Below are 17830 nucleotides of genomic sequence, written 5' to 3'. Positions count from 1 at the left end.
GCTTCTCTCCGACCACTCCCTCACCATAGGAAACTGGCTCTTGAAATCTTAGGATCTGAGCCCAAAGCGACAATGAGTTTGAAAAGTATACAGTTTGTGGGTGGAGAATCTTGCTTGCTCCATGCCCGGTGTTAATCAGTTAGAGTGCCCCAGAGTTGATACACCATTTTGCCTGCTCCCCGAATTTGCATCTACTTTACGATGAAAGCAGCGCCACTCTCAGTCATTTTGGTGGTAGAAGCCTTACCCCCACAACTATTCTCTGCCTAACTTTTCACCACCACCCCTAAGCGGGCCAGATCCAAAGCGGCTCCAGTTCAAGAGCTCTGTAGTATGAGCACATTCTCCCTAGGCTGGTGATCTCAGACACGAGAGATCGGGAAAATGTGCATCCAGACCCACCGGCCGTTGTCCGCACGGCTCTGCCTGTGGCTGATGCTGTCGGATCGTCGCGTGCGCCCAGGTACTGGTTAATTACCGCCCCGGGGGAGGTGGCTGTGCCGCGGGGCGCCCGGCCCGCGGCGCGCTAAAGAGCCTGACAGCAACTTACTTGACAGCACTAAAAAGGGGGCGCGCCTGCCTCAGTACCCATCACTACCTCTTCTCCAACTTGCAGACCTCAACTCCAAGTTCCAAATTTCTGCATGTCTTCTTGTCTGGCTTTTTTTTCCTGTCGCGTTAAGCAAAGTACAAGAACTGAAGAGCACTTCCGTGTGGTGTCTTTTCATTTCATGGTCTCCCTAGCAACACTTAAGTCACCACTCCTAAGAAAAAACTAGTTTTTGAAGATTTCAAATTGCACCTTGTTTTACTGAAACTCGCCTCACTTGTTGGGCTTTGAGTAAAATCTCTTCCCTTCCCCTGGAACCCCATTTTAGTCATCTACTCTATTGAACCGACTTTGAGGATGAAAATAATACATTTGGAGCAGGTGAGACAACCAAAAGCAAACTTCTATTAAATATTGATTGTACAAACCAAGTTGGTTTCAAACCAAGTTAATCCATACTTTACCAGAAAGGGCCAACAAAGAAAAAAGGAGAGGACCCTTATATTTTAAGTGGGTTTCCCCCCCCCTATAAAACTAGCCTCAATAAACCGCTTTCATAATTGCTTTTGTAGAGTAGCACGATTACAATACATTTCAGGAGACAATTATTCTCTTTTGGCATGCTATTACATTGAAAAACTTCCTTGAACTCCTCAGTTTAGTAGCAATTTAGCTTCAAAACACTCTATTTTTATATCCCTTAAAACATATAAATATTTTATTAAATTCTTCACAGGTTAACAATTCAGACTGTTTTCTCAAAGGGCGCTGCTTTTCCCCCCCACTTTTTAGTGTGCAAAATCACTGCTGAGTTCTCCTCCAAGATAATTTCCCCTCAAAGTTTGGTTATTCTTGCAATCTCAAGAGTCGTTTTGCCTAAATGCTAAGACAAGTCTGCGCTACTTGTCTCAGAGAAACTCGGCCATGCCGAGAGCTATTTAAATGACCCTCCTACGAAAACTGGGGAGAATTTTGGTTGGTGAAGTTTGTCAGCTGAAGTGTGCAGGGTAGCAAAGGGGACCTGTTGAATAACAGTGACCCTGAGACTCGCAAATTCTAGATCTGAACCTGCAAATGAAATATCTCCATAATATTTGCATGCCTTTGCCTGTATGCTTTTGGGGAGCTCATCCCATAAACTGAGCTTCCATCTTTGAATACATGAAATATTTCATTCTCAGCTTCCTAAGTTTCAGGAGCAAGAACGGAGAACAAGATGCAGGGAAGGACATGGGGCTTTCCTTTGTTAGTACAAGGGACTTGTGGAGATTTGGGGTGGAATATATAATACTGAACTCCTGGGTGCCTACATTTGTTCCCTCAATCTGGCTTTTTGGGAATCTCCTTCCTTCACTGGGTATTTCCCTTATGACTTGGGGGATGGGAAACTAAGATCTCTGTTTATCAGGTATTTACCACTTTAAAAAAAAAATGTATTCTTGACACAGCTTCAGAATGGCTTTTCAGGGTTATTCTAGGTTAATCAGAAACTCCCAAACCTGGGTAATTGTTTCAGTACCACATTTCCAGAGAAAAATGTGGAGGAAAGAAGTGCAGGAAGTCCATTTTAAAAATAAATAAATAAAAACTGCTACTGATTAGGTCCCCCTAAAAGGAGCTTCCCCAACGATGTTTGCTTACCACCTGTGTGTGTTCGGGGAAACTTGAAACTATTTTACAGCACAGACAGCCATCCCCCCACTTTTATCCAAGCTTTCCCCTTAATTCCAATCCTCCTTTTCTGTAGGACTGCTGCTGTCCTGTCCATTTTATCCCTTTCAAAATATTTCAAAATAAGTTTTCTTGTTTCTTGTCCATTTGTCAATGTCAAATATACACTGCCTATTTAGTTAAAGAAAAGTGTGTATTTCATATGTTATAAAAGAACAGCCTTCTTTATTTGGTTTCTTGGAAATCAATAATCTCTTAAACACTTGCCAAGACCCCGTGGGGAAGGGAGAAATGTAAACAGTAAGTACCAAACTTCAACATGACAATATCGGTTAAAATCTGCAGGACAATCATTTGAATGCGGGGAGGTAGTAGGGAACGATTTTGGGCCCCCGGGATTATTTAGGAAGGTGCCCGAGGCATCTGATGCCTGTCTTCATCCTGTCCAACTCACCCAAGGAACTAGACCCCTTGAAGAGTCGGGAGTTAATTCTAAATTTCCTTACAAGACACCTTAGTAGCCAGACCGGTCTTCAAATAATTTAGCTAGGAGATGACTGGATGACCACAGGGAGGTTCCAAAATACAGTTACCCCCCATTAAAAGAAACACCATTATTTCAGTCTTTCCTGACATAATTAAAGGCTTTGATAACACTCCTTCATTTTGTCCCATGCTGTTAAAAAAAAAAAAAAATCACCTACTCCTCTGGCGAATGAAACTTTCAAGGAACTTTAAAATAAACTGACCGTTTAATTTCTGCTTATTAAAGTTAGTATGTATGCAAGGAAATCGAGCATTAAAAACAACTGAGTTACACATTTGCTATCTGGCAGTTTAACATTAGAAGGAAGAATACACCTAGTTTTCAACTCAGCCAACTTTTAAAACTATAAGTGTTCCAGGAAAGTAATACCTGATTGGATTAAATTTGCAGGAGATTCTAAATTAAGCTCTCAAGAAGATAAGAGAGTATATGAAATCTCTTGAGTAAACAGTTGGGAGGGATTTATAAGCATCTGAAGATCCGGTGATCCACTGGAAGCACAACTCACTCAAATTTGAATTTTCATGATCAACTTTCAACCCTGAGAAACAAGAGCCATTTGCTTAACTTAATCTGGAACATATGTTTGCAGCAGTAGCAGGTTTTTGGTGTGTGGCTGGGGCTGATCAAGTTGTAAATTTTCCGCTTTAGGTTTTCAGCGCCTGCTAGTTTCAGCCTAACACCTAGAGAGAGACTTTGCGGGGTTCTTCACCAAAGCAGCCAAGGGTTGATAAAAGGTTTCCAAACCACACAGCTCTGAGTGTTATTGATTTTCCCAAAGGTGGAACATTTCCATATAAGTTAGTTCTCTAAATCCTAAAAGCAAGTAACAAGTTTAACTCTCTTTTGTCAAAGTGTTTGCAAAATGTCTATATAGAGGTGTGGGCTTTTTTTTCCCCATTACCCTTCCTCACCTGCATCCTTGTCTAAAAGGGACACACAATTGTAGGAGAGCGGTGGTTGCTGTGAAAGTGACATCTTCATTCGAGAAAACAATATACAATTCTTTCTGGCTCATCTTAATTTTTTTTTTCCATCAGAAACTTAGAACTATTGATTTTCTGTCTCTTTGTGCTTCAACACAAAGGAGTTTTAAGAAGTGTTTTGAATATCTGAGAAGAATCATGAGTGTTTGAAATAAATATACATTAGAATCCACAAACCACCCTTCCCCTGAAACAAGCTTTGTGTAGGCTTTTACCACCAATATTAAAACACATCTTCTGTGGGTATGAATTTCAGTATTTGGGTTGTAAACAAATTATGATACCTGTAAAATCAATTAATGGCATACCACAAATGATAAATGAAAGTAATAAGTTCCCTAAGATCAGTTTAATTCACCTTAAAATGGGAATGGGTTAGCAATGGTAAAGTGGGAGGTGCACTCTGGTGGTAAACCTCAAGGATTGTAAATATCCATCCGGACCTGCTGATTTATCTTCTTCCTGAAAACCTCAATCCGATTACTGGAGGAAAAGTTACTAAAGTGCTTTTTGAAATGCATCACAAAGAGTAATTGAGCCGTAAATGTGCCCTAAATTCAGGTGCAGAGTTTCACTGAATTTTATTATTACCCAGATTAAGATGAGTAACTCCCACCTGAGCGCTACTTTAATCAAAAAGTGAACAAGGGTGACAAAAGCAAGGGCAATAATAACATTGCTAGCACTGTGCTAATCAAATATCCACAACTAGTTGAGAACAACGGTGCTAAAAAGCCGCTTTAATTCTGAAATGGAAGGTCCTGAGACACCGAGCGCCATCTAGCAAGCAAAGTTAGAATCAAAGTGCTCCTGAGTCCAGCACAGAGCACAGATACCAGAGGACTGGGAGGCAGAGAGGGACTTCAAGACGTACTTGCTGTGACTTAACCACCAGCCCTGTGTCACCTGAGCCCGGCTCTACCTGCAGTTTTCTACTCTTCACCCCACCAGCCAGTTCAAACAAACTTGACCACTGAGGTGAGACAGACCCTTTCCGCCTCAAGCTAAGGCTAAAGGACAGCTCCTCACAGGGTTGCTTATTGTCTTTAATTAGAACAAGCGGCCTTTCCATTCCCACCTCCCCCCCGCCAAAACCAGCCCAGCGTCTAGCTAATTCTGCACCTTCCTATCCAGATGGGGACAAAGAGCAGCTCCTGAAAGGCTCACCTTGGGCTGACTTGACTCCCAGGGCTTCAGCGCAGAGGAAAGCACATCGCTGGGAAAACCTAGCAGGATTTGAGAAGTCATTCTGAGTTTACAGGGCTGCCCAGACGTCTCCTGTCAGGCAATCCGAGCTATCTCTGAGTGGCATAAGACACAGATTTACTTAACATGCCACGGATGGTCAGGGAAACTGAATGCTGCCTTCGAAATATAAATAGTATAACTTCAGTCTTCTCCAGGCAACCGGGTCTTTGATAGCTCCTTTGGCTGGAGAAAAGTCAAAGGTAGCTAGGACGCTGCCAAACAATGCCTGTTAGTTTGTAGCTTGAGGGGAAACACAGCACCTATCCCATTTTTTAGGTTTAAATGATGTTACCTAATTATATGAATATTCTGTGCAACTGGGCTAACAAAAGAAAGCTTCTGAGATTGTGATATGAAGAAAAGTAAAGAATAATCTACTAGTTTCTGTATAGGCAACAACCCCATAGTTTTCTTTTAAACCAGTCGATCTGAATTTAAAAAACCAAGAGGGCTCATCTCAATATGTCTGCTTTCTAAAGTACTTATCTGTTCAGCCTTTCCAGAATTTCACTTTAAGGTTGGGAGGGGTGGGGGCAGAAACCCAATGTACATATATACCAGCCTTAAACTATCCTAATTTCTTGCTATTGATGATTGCCTTTGTAATAACTCATTGATTCACATTGTTCTTAGAATACAAAGCCAGAGCTTTGTATTTCTATTGTTCTGGCCCCTGCCCAACCCCACACATACAGTTTTTCCTGTGAAGTATTTTGTAAAAAACAACAACCATAACAACAACCAACCAAGCACGTGCACACACACACACACACACACACACACCCTTAGAAAATTACTATTACAATATTCCAGTTGAGTTTTAAATACTACTCCACTCCCAGGTTTTGCTTCTCAATCAAAACAGGCATAATAGATATGAAATAACAGATCTCTTTATTTTCTACTATGCTATTTACTGTGCAAAATAGCCACAGTGAGAATAAAAGAACCATTTGATAAGAATATGTTCAATGTGCTCATTAAAATATCTCCACAGGTTATAGTATTCACAGAAAAAAAATCACACAAAAACCATAACCCCTCCTCCAACAAACCTAAGCCAATAAAGACAGGATCTCAGAGCTTAATCGACAATTTCCAAAACATCTAAAGCATTTCCACGAACCCTCATTGCTTCCTGATGCCTGAAAACATATGTAAAGATCTCAGGATGGCAAATAGATACAATTCACACTGCCTTTTCTTCCTCTATGAAGTTCAGAGAAGTTCCCAGGCCAGTCTTGCCTCAGATCACAATAAAAATTTAACTTTTTTTTTTGGTGTCTTGTTAAATAGCACATTTCTCCATCAAGGTCTTCTTACACACTGAACCTTCTCTTAGACAGGGTACCCAGCTGTTTAATTTAACATTGATTTATTGCTTTTAAAAGTAAATTTACACACATGCCAGCAGCGCTCCGTTTTGTTTCCCCAGACTCTGAGATTTATTTTCTACTTAGCGCTTGTCTGACAAAACAATGTCCTTTAACTTTATTACACATCGATGAGGAAATCTGTCTTATTTTTGCTTGGATTTATTGCTGTGTTGCTTGTGGGGACTTTTGTGATCCAGAAAGGCTGAGGTCCAAAAATAAATAGAAAATTAAACAGAGTTGATCACAAAATAATAGTCAAAACCTAGAATATGGCCCAGCATATACCAACCTGCTGGGGGTTGGGGGGTGCAGAAGGTTGAAGCTCCCTTAGTGAGTACAGTTACTCAGGAAGAAAACAAATTACTTTAATGGGCAGGTAGCATTTGAAAGTGAAGTAGTCAAATCTGAGTTCTGTAAAATCTCCAAGTTCTTGGTTAAAATGTATTAGGAATTATCGGGCAGGGGGGTACATCCGCATGACTTCCCACCCATGGCCGCCTTACCTCCGTGAAGAACTCCCAATTACCACAAGTTCGTGATGGCTGAGCCCAAGGGAATTAAGATGGACTTTGAAGCAGCTTTTACGGTACACTTCATCTACATTTGGGTTTTCTTTAGTTCTCATTAAAAGGGCCACTTTCTTCTTTTCATTGATATACTGTCTTTGTGTCCTTCATTTCACACTCTTTTAAAAAGTTCTCTCATCAGATCAAGTGCAAAAAGGAGGGATGACATAATAACCATCATAATCATGATAACAACAACAAACACCTGGTCCTGTGGGTTGAAGTCTTTTTTGAAAAGAAAGTTTTCTCCTCTATAAGCCATGGTCCTTCAACAATTAAAAAAAAAAAAAAAAGCTAGGGTTGACAATGGAGATAATAAAAGTGTTTCTAAGATTAAATTATAAATACAGGCAGGCTTTAAAATCCGTGCGTGCGTGTGTGTGTGTGTGTGTGTGTGATGAGCTGTCCTCTCCCAACCTGATTTTTCACAGAGGCATCTAATAATCAACTCAGAAGTGTTCAAATAAGGAAACTATCTCTTTTCTAGTAGAAAGTAAAGATGTGGCAGGTTTTGCTACTAGGGTGAGGGAGAACTTTGTAAGATACTCCCTTTCTCTGCCTCACAAATACACCATCTGTAACTGAAGACCTCGTCTGAGAGCGTGCCTCATCGACCGCCTTATCCAGCCTGGTCAGTGAGTCCACAAAAACATGGGGAAATGTTTCAGTAATTTTTACCAGTCCGAAAAGATGTCTAAAAGTTCAGAGAGCATTCTTCCTCCTGAAACACACCCACACACGTTTGCACACTCACTTGCCACCTAAGAAGAGAAAGAAAGGAATGGGAAAGGGAAGAAAAAGAAAAATAGAAAGATCTCCGGTTTAAAAAGGGGAGGAGTGAGAGTAACTGCGAAACCTTGAAAATTCTCCTATTCATATTAGGAGGTTTTTTTTTTTTCCCCCTTTCCCTGTTTGCCCTTTGAAAAGGAGTCCTGTCACTCAGAAAGGAGCTGTTTCTTCCACCTCCTCCCCATCCACCCACAAGTCGGCCCCCCTCAGCCTCACAGCCTGGCCCCGGCCCACCCCGCGGCCCTCCCCGCACACACAGTTTCTTCCAAGTGCTTTTCAAGTGAGAGCTGGAGAGGAGAGGTGCGGCTTCTCCAACGCAGAGCCAGACAAGTACTTCTGTCCCCGGCAGAGCGCGGCCCGGCGCGGCCGGCCCGAGGCGGGCACCGCTTTTTATGTCAAGAAGCCACCAGGCACCCTGGGCTGACCGCCCCTCCCCGCGGCGGCCCCGCGTCGCGGCGCTCGAGCCGTCACGTGCCCGCGCCCCGCGCCCCACAGAGCCCTTTGTTAGCCCCTCGGTCCCCACGCGCGGCCGCAGCGGCTGGGCGGTGCCGCCGCACGGATGCTCCGGGATGACCGCGGGGCAACGGCCCGGCTCCGCCGCCGCCCTTTCGGACAGCACTGAAACACCTAGGGCGGACGCCCGCCCCCCGCCCCCGCCCCCGCCAGCACTTGGCGCAACAAGATCCCCCGCACTTTGGGGGAAACGGATCCGGGCCACCCCCTATGTTTCAAACCAAAGGCACAAAGGGGGGTGAGAGGCCCGAGGAGGGCGCGCCTCCGCACAGGGGAGTAACCACTGGGCTGACTTCCCTCCTCCTTTCCATTCCGCCTCACCAGTTTCTCCTTTTTTTTTTTTTTTTCCCTCTTCTCTTATCCTCTGCCACGCTCAGAGGCTCGGTGGGTGGGAGTGTGTGTGTGTGTAAATGTGTGTGTGCGTGTGCGTGTGTGCACTTAGGTGGAAATTTCATAAGAATATGCTCTCCACTTATAAACTTGCCAGGATGGGGGAGTATGCTCTCGAGTAAATGCACTGGTGGGAGAGTTTAAGCGACTTATTTGGGAGGAAATAGGGGGTCAGATTTGGACTAAGTGGAACATCTGCAAAACATTCAAGCAGCTTATTCAACAAAGAATCTAGCCATTTATTGTAGAAATAATAAAAAGCCACTAATGATTATGGTTCCCACCCCTTCCCCCAAAAGGCCAAATCCTAATGAAATAATTCAAAGGTAGGCCTCATTTCCTAATAGTGGAATTAAACAACAACAAAAAAGAGCCCAACTAAACTTTCCAGCTCTGCTTTCTTAAGGGCCTGGGAACCTTGCTGAGAAATTAGGTAAATAAAAGGCGGGCTGGAATTTCTGTTGAGCTCGCTCAGGCTGCAGTGCCCCGACTTGCACATAGTTCTGCTTTGGTACACAATTAAATTACAGTAAATTCCTCTCTAAATAATAAAATTGAGAAGACTCTTCAGGATTCGAAGATGTCTGGGGTTAAGTAGCTTTTAAACCGTCAGTTTTTAAATGGTTTGTGCAATGAATAGCTACCTTTAAATCCTAAAACCATTATAAATATGCTATACATCTGCGTGCCAGTTTATCTCTCCATATTTCTTTTTAAAATGAGGGAAGCATTCATAAAAAGCTACTTGGCACACTTTATTTTAGGAAAGCAGATGTTAATTTTTTCACGTATCATTTTATGACCAAGTACATGTGTAACGTTGGAAAGCATCCAGAACGCCTCTATTATTTGCTAAATGACTGTTAGTTGAAGCATATTATTCTCAGCCTAACCATGGTATAGGTTATATCAATAAAGTAAACATCTGTGGGTTTTGTTTTTTTTTTTTTTAAACCAGGGAAGGGGGTATAAAGAGTTACTATAAATGAGGGGGAAAAAGAGTTTGGGTAGGAAGGGCACACCTGCGTTGTAGCAAACAGGGTATTTATATTGTTCGGTGCAAAACAAAGTCCCTCAGTCGGGCACTCGGGGATATTTACATGGCGGGAGATAAAGTTGAAAGCCTTTCCTGGCGTGCCAAATGGGATTCTCCCTGTGGCCTTCTGCGTCGCTAGATAACAGGTACTGAGCGCTCCTGGCGGCGTCGGGCCTTTGCCCGCCGCACCCCCCTCCCCCGCGAGCCAGCCCCAGGCCCAGCCCGAGTTGAGCCAGGCGCTCAGGCTCTAGGAATTCCCAGGCACGGCGGAAATTTCAGCGGGGTTCCCAGCCTAGAAATATGCTCAGGAAGCGTCCTCATTTGCCCTGCGTCGCTCGAGGACGCCGGCGCCCAGGATAAGCCAGTGGCGTGATAATTAATGGAATACAATATTTATGGTCCGATGTATTGACTCTGAGGCAAGCGCGCCGTGTAGACAGTCCGTGGGGGTCTGACAAACAGGAGGTGAGTGAACAAACGTAATGACCAGAGTATTTATGTCTATCCGGTTTACTCGCTTAAACCTGAGGTATGTAACATCATGATAAATATTAATATCCACCTAGACAGCTCCACCGTCCTCCTAAGCTCTCCCTTCCCGAGCGCTGCCCTTTACAAAAAGGCCAGGGAGGAGGTTTTTAACATAAAATGCTGCAAATATGAAAAATAGGTCACCAATAAAATTGGTCTCAGCATGGAGCGTAATTGCAACAAAGTGCCGCCGAGTAAAATCGAGGAGTGAGCTGGCTGAGGCGGCACAGTCGCGAACCATCTGGTGTGTATTAAAAGTGGTGCTGTAAATATTGCTGAGAGCTAATGCATTATCGGCTTCTATAAGTGCACAGGGCCTGTAAGCTTTCCATATGTTAGAATATGTAGATCGGGGGAGAGCAGAGAAAGGTGTCCCATCAATTGCGGGCTTCTGAAGCATTGTTTTGCCCACTCTTTGTGGAATTTTGGTCAAAAAGTGTAGAATATTCATTCTCAATTTTTCCCTCCCACCCCCTCCCTTTCCCCTCTTCTCTCAGCTCGCTCTTTCTCTTTTTCTCTAGCTCTTTCTCCCAGCTCCCTCCTTCCATCCCCTCCTCCTCCCTCCCTTCTCTCCAAGGGGATAGGACAGGCATTGCTGACGTCACTTCACATCAGTAAAAGAGTAACTGTTTCAGAGAGAGGGAGAAAAAATTCATCTGTTTTTCATCAGTGCTAAAGTTTTGCCTTTTTAATAGAAATGAGCTGCCCAGCCTGAGTACTCCTTCTGTTCTGAAGCTTTTTTGGGGGGGGAGGGGGGGCAGTTGGAGAGGTGGTCAAAGAGATTGGGAGGTGTTCTTCATCCCTGGAGCTGAATCATCCTATAAGTGGTTCTAATGCCAGAATCAGTTCAAATGGATGAAACTAATTAAAGTAAAGATGATGTCTTCTAGAGACTTCACATCCACACCTACTAGGCAACTTTTGCCAAGGAGGGTGGAGGGCTTCTGGCTCCTTGGTACTTCTGCTGTGAGTCCTGGAACTTCTTCTCTACTCTCCCGTTCCTGTCTTCATAATTCCACCCCCCACATACCGAAACCGCCACACACAGCACAGCTAATAATTTTCCTGCTGTCACATTACTTTTCTAGGGAAATCAGAGTCCTCCTTTTCCTGCCGATACCCCACATTTAAGAGTTTACTCTAATTACCCCCTCATCTCCTCTGAGGTCCCCCCCTCCCATATCCCTCAGCTACAGGTTTTTACACAAACCCAGTGCTAGGAAATTTCCTCACATTGTCCCACAGAGATCATTTTCTGTCTCCCAAAGTTGTCCTCGCCTCATTCATTCTCCCTATTCCATGTCATCCTCCCCTTCCGTCCCCTTCCCCTTCTTCTCTGCCCACCTCTCCCTCTTGTGCGCACACAGGACAAACCTCCGGCACTTCCAGTGTGGATAAACCTGCTGGTCGTGACAACCCAAGTTCAATCAGCAAATAAATAAAACTCTTACTTTTTTTTTTTGGCTGCCGGCTGCATTCCCCCTCTGGCCGTTGCCTCCTTTAATTATAGGAGCTATATTTCTTCCCTGGGAGACATTCGAGGGGATTTTTAGTTGGAAACTCGTTTCTGCTGAGTTATTTTGGAGCCAGGACCAGTGAGTGAGTGGTCCGTACCCACAGGCTTTGAGTGAAGTGCAGATTGAGACATATCGAGTTCCCTCTAAAAGGATCATTTCATGTGGGAGGTTGGACACAAAGTTTGCACTCGTGACTGGCATTCCAGTGAGAGACATGCATATTTTAAAACAACAAAGCAAGCAAGAAAGAAGGCTTAGGGGAGGGGGGAAAACTTGGAAAGAAGTTACTAAGTGACAAACATCTGTCAACATGGGATAATTTGTACACTCCGATGTAAAACTATCTGCCTCATTTGATGGAGTTCAAGGCACAGGATCTAGGAGAGCAGTACATATGTATTTATCCCTGTGACATGTAGTTAACTAAGACACTTTTCCCAAAATAGGTGTAAGGTGATTAAAACTGTATGAATCAGTATAGTTTTAAAATGCTTCTTAGAATAGTGGAGGCCTCTAAAATTGCACATTTCTGATAGTTAATACAAAATCAGACCCTATTTAATTTTGAAAGATGTGCTTTATTCAAACAACGGACTGATAAAGTAATAAGCAGAACATTTATTATAGAAAATCAGAAGAATTTTATCATAACAAAAACAAAGCCAAGCAGAAGAAAGAAGAGAAACAAAAATCTCAAACAACCCCTGGTTGCTATGTTCTAGAAATCTTTACCAGCTTTATATGTGCATGTGAGCCAAACATATAAACATCCACCTCTCTGCATGTCAACAAGGAGAAATGGCAAAATATTTTCAGAGAATTTTCTCTCTCGTTTAAGCCTGGAGTTTCAACAAACATATTACACTTTAAGAGAGAAAAGCAAAAAAAAGTTCCTTCTTTAGGAGGGAAGTTTTAAAAAGCAGAGTGAACGATCAGGCAAGATCCCGAAACGTCTCTTTATACCCTGAATCTCCATCAACCACATGGAAGTTCAGGCTCCAGCTTCCACCGAGAAATCTTTTTCTCCTCCAGATCTGAAGACAAAAGGAGAGGAGGCCTGGTGGTGAGCGGGATATCTCTGTTAGTTGTCAGCGCAGGTCCATGGGTTAGGAATGCTAATGAGCCTCTTGGCCAGCTGAAGACTAGGTTCTCTCTCGCACACCCTGACGCTCACACACACACTCGGGCTCCTGCATGCCGACTGACAAGCACACAGACAGAGCCTCGTGCTCGATCCTGTCTCTCTCCTTTTTCCTCTGAGCCCAGAGATCGATCGCTGACCCCACTGTTGGGCCAATGCTTTATTTATCTGGCTGCACAATGATATTATCAGCCTTAAACGTTATATACAGCAAATGTCCTCCTAAATCAACACAATAGGATAGCTTGCAGAGACCAGCCTGGTCTGTCTTAAAGAAATCCCTCGCTATCTTTCTTTCTCGTTCTCCCTCTCCCCTCCCTTACAGACACCCCTTCTCCTTTCTACCTTTACAACTAGGGATATTTTATACTCTGGACTTGGGGATTTGATCCCTCCCTTTCAGCTTGGTTGGAGGAGGCCTCAGCAGACTAAGAGATGGATAGACACCATTATCCACCCATCACTGTGATCTCCATCAGGGGTTCCCTTGTGAGCCGGATCCAAGTGCCTAGACCCACTCTATTCACAAGACCCGGATTTCTCAAAATTGGGGTAGAAGAGAAGGCGAGGGGTGGAGAATCGAGTGTGCAACCTTGCACCGTGTTAATTGTTTTCTTTCCTCTCAATTACATTCATAAACCTATTTTCTGCATTGCATGTTATTTCTTTGTGCTTCAAAATTGAAACCACGTGCAGCCTTCTTCCCTCCGCACACACAATAAATGCTCTGCCCCCTCCCCCAACCCATCACACAACTATTTACATCTTGGTTACTCACTCTGCGCTTCGGCCCAGCCCGGGAGAAGAAATTGGCCCCATGGGATTAGGTGAGGCTTTGTAAAAGCATCTCTCAAATCCGTATCTCGGGCCTCCATCTGGGGGAGAGGCTCCTGGACTCCCCTCCGGGGCCTCCTCCCACCCCCTCCTCGCACAGGTGGTTGCGGCTCACTCTGGGAGAGCTAGCAGGAAGGACATCCTGGGAGAAAGGCAGCTTCGCAGTGTCCCGCCCGGCCTACCCGCTGCCGGCCCCTCACCCAGGCCCTTCTGCCAGCCCGCGGGGGGTCAGCGGTGGCGGCGAGCTCGCCTCGGCTGCGCCCTGGTCCACGCGCCCTGGGCGCGGCAGGAACCCCGCAGGGAGCGGCTGCTCCCTGGGGAGCATTCCAGAACCAGGCCCTCCCAGGCAAAGAAGTCCCACCAAAAATAAATAAATAAATAAACTCCAAAGGGGGGAGGGGGAGCTGGAAAATGGATTCGCTGACAAGGAGAGATAATAAATGAGAGGCGCTTTCAGATAGATATCTCAGACGTGAAATTGCGCCCAGCTGGTTGTGTAAGCAAACAAATAGTTTCATGTTAGGAACTCTCAACTTGTGGCTTGATGAATAGAACACGACAGAGGTAAATGGGTCTTTAACTCATTTAGGAATACAACTCTTTGGCTTTCCAAGTAAAAGGCCCAGTGACGCCACGAATCCTGAGCAGGCCCTCTAACAAGAGTTTTATTAGTTTCCACTTGTGTCTCCCAGCCTACCCTCCCTGCTCTCCATGGTTTTCCATTTGTAGAGACATTCAGGTGATTTGTTCTGAAGAATCGAGTAGCTTACAGGAGGTGATTCTGGCACTGTAGGAGATACAAGGACTGCCTATACGCTGAAGAGGAGGATTTTTTTTTTTTTTCAAGAAAACTTTTTGCACTCACCAAGCAGCCGAGCTCAGGTGGGTTTGGATCGAGAGAGCTCCATATCCCTAGTGCCCCTGAGCTCAAAGCTGGTCGGTGGGCCTCCGGGAGCCCTGTGAGACCCTTTCCGACAGCCAGAGACCGAGGGCCTGAACCAACGTAAGGGGCCGAGTCCCGGAAGCCCAAGGTTGCTCCGGTGGCCAGAAGGGAGGCCCATTCCCACCCCTGGACTTCCCCCAGGCCTGGTCGCAGGGTGGGATGTGCCTGTGGGGGCAGAGGTCGCATCTTAACTCCCTTGCGCCATTCTTTGTCCCCAGGCGGGGGATGAGCCGCAGCCTGGTACCCTAGAGAGTCCTAGAGGATAGCGCGTCCTAAGATGGCTTTTTTTTTTTTTTTTGATGCTTTCAGAAAAGCTTGTGGCTAAAGTAGTTTAAACCGACTTCAAAGCCCCTAAATTTCTCAGTCGCCCAGCAAGTGTTTGGGTTAGAAGAGGGAGTGTTTGACTTTCATGTGTCACAGGTAATTTTGAGAGGGAAGTCACCTTGTGTGGGCCGCTCTCCAACTGTTAAGCTGTATTTCCTCTGGTCCTGGGGACCCAGTCAGTCGTATCCCGCCCGGTTAGCCCAATCCTATTCTCCCAACTCCTTAGGGCTGCTAAGCCTCCGTAGGCCGAGGCATGACTGCGAGCCCCAAGGTGACCGTCGGACCTACACCTGCCTGTGGCCTCACACCCAAGTTCCACTGCTCCCCCTGGCGCTCGTTTCGAAAGCGGGCTCATCGCTCAGGGGCCTCCCGGCGGCCACCCAGGCAGAGGAGACTCCCACCTGCTCCATGTCTCCTTTTGCCCACTGGCTTCCAGGATCTGAGGGGGCACAGGACACTGAACGGAAGCGGCCCGACCCCTACTGGGGCTGCCCTTCGCACAGCAAGGAGGCCCCGGGGCCACTAGAGCCCCCCAGCTCTTGGGCCACGGACACTGGTCAGCCCCGCCAAGGAGCTTTTAAAACGCCCTGGGAGCAGAGAGGACGCTTTCTCGTGGTCGGAAGGTTTAACCCATGGCTTAAATGCTGCAGTCTCGGCTCCAAAACGTGCCTTAGCAGGATCAGATTTGTGGGTCCCGACTGCGCGCTCTGAGAGTGAAAAATCAGGGAACGCAGGCAGCCGGTCTTGTAGCGCGGGTTCGCCCACAGGGCCACTGAATCTCTGGGGAATCTCTGTCTCTCTGGCTGGGACACACAGAGACCTCTGAAGACAACTGCCTTTCCGTATGTACCAGGGAGACAGCACAGGAGAAACCCTCTGCCTGCGGGTCCCCAGACCGGCCCCGCCAAGAATGGGAGCCGACCACCTTTTCCCTCTCTCTTCCGCTCGGCCCCAAGTCTCCTGGTTCCTGGACCGAGTCTGCGAAGGGGTCTGTGAAGCCATACGTAGGAAGGCCTGCTCTGCTTCCTACACCGTGCTTGGCCAGCCCGGGTCTTGGACCCAGGCTGAGGAGGGTCGCCGGATCCCTCAGGCCATGGGCAGTGCTTCCAGCCGCGTCAGGCAAGAGGCAGGTTACCGCTGTCACCTCTGGACCCCACAGCAAGTGCCTCGTAAACCCCGGGCCTCGGCTTGCGGGCCAGTCCCCACACTGGGCACTTTGTGCTTGGGCCTCCATATTGAAATTAATTGAAAAATACGTTTCCGACCTACAAAAATGTTTATCTGTTTTCATCAGAGGGATCACACTGTAATGAATATATTTACATCTCATTTCAAGAAAGGCAGCAAAGATCCGTGAGCGTTTGGAGGCAGCTCGATTCCCCTCCCCCTCCGCGCCCTGCTGCTGCCTACCCCACCCCAATTCCCACATTCCCTGATCCCGCAGCCCGGGAGGGCTCTCGGAGACTTTCTGGGAGGCGGTCAGGGGTTAAATAGGAGCTCTTCCCTCGCCCCTCCTGCCTTGGGTGCTCACTGTGCAGGGAAGTCAGCCTAGGCCCAAAGACACTAACCCTGGGTGTAGTGCAAAGGCTGAGGCCCAAGGCAGGTGGGGACCCATGGGACGGTGGGACGGCCTCTGGCGGCCCCACACACCACACGCGGTACCCGCCCAGTCTCCCAAAGTCTCAGGCCGGGAGGCGGGCGACCTGCGGGGGTTTCTCCACACAGAGCCCGGCATTGCCCAGGCTGCACTGCACCTAGAACAGGGAAGACTTCGGGCGGCTTAGAGATTAATACATTTTTTAAAGAGTGGGGGAACCTGGAGATTCCCAGGCAGCAAAGGAAAGCAAAACTTTTGTCAATGACTTCTGAAAGTGAAGCACTTGCCTCATCCAAGGCCTGTTTGGGGTGAGGGGCGGGAGAGGAGGTGAGAGGTGTTATTTCAAAAGATCGGGCTTTATTAATGCGTTAGGAAAAAGCTCCCTTGGTAGTATGTGTTCTCACAACACCGACTAGAATCCTATAAAACATTCATGCTCCAAAAGCTGTAACAGAGAGCAGCACTCCCCACCCCCCACCTTCGCCCCCTGCACACCCAAAGTGAGGCCTCAGCGTTAGGTTTCTGCCCTGAATGCTCCACTAGGGCCCAAACGCTGCTTCTGTAAATAGTGTAGTCTAGCCTACCTAGCTCACCAACTCCCAGGTTCCAGGTCCATGTCCCTAAGTGCCACAGGAGGGCCTTTCCGTTCGCTCAACTGAGCTTGAGAGCCCTCCAGGGAACCCCTGTCACAGGGTCTGGAGTGAAGGGTAAACCCTAGCCTGCTGTGCTCCGGACCAAAGGGGGAGCAAAGCTAGGTTTGGCAGCGCTGAGGCCCTAACTCTGTCTCCCAGAGCTGAGGAGAGGCCAATGGTCTTCTAAGTGGCTTCTGAGCGGCCCTCTCCTCCCTAGACCCCCCCAGTCAGCTCTCCATGCCTCTCTTCACAGCCTCTCCAGCCAGGCACGTTCCCACCTGCAGTCACTGAAGCTGGTGACTACAGAGACTAGGCCTCCACTTGGGGCTGAGCCGAGCCTACCCCAGCTGCCTGCTTAGCTCCATGCAGAGCACCAGCCACCCGAGAGGTGACATGAGCTGCTGGGGGCAACCAAGGTGCCCTGCCCTCTCCCTGCCCACCCCAGCCCATGCAGAGCCTGATCCCCTGCATTTACAAAACCAAGGCAGCGTCTTGGGTTTAGGAAATAAATCTAGACAACTTTGTAATGGACCTTAAAAGTTTCCACCTCACCTCCCCATTCTAATAATAATTGCAGTGAAAATTAATTGGAGGGTTCTCTTGCACTTATGACATCTGTCAAGTAACCAGACACATGGG

The sequence above is a fragment of the Panthera leo genome, chromosome A1 (assembly GCF_018350215.1).
Source record: "Panthera leo isolate Ple1 chromosome A1, P.leo_Ple1_pat1.1, whole genome shotgun sequence".
NCBI classification, from domain to species: domain Eukaryota; kingdom Metazoa; phylum Chordata; class Mammalia; order Carnivora; family Felidae; genus Panthera; species Panthera leo.
Note: the sequence above shows the minus strand (reverse complement) of the source record.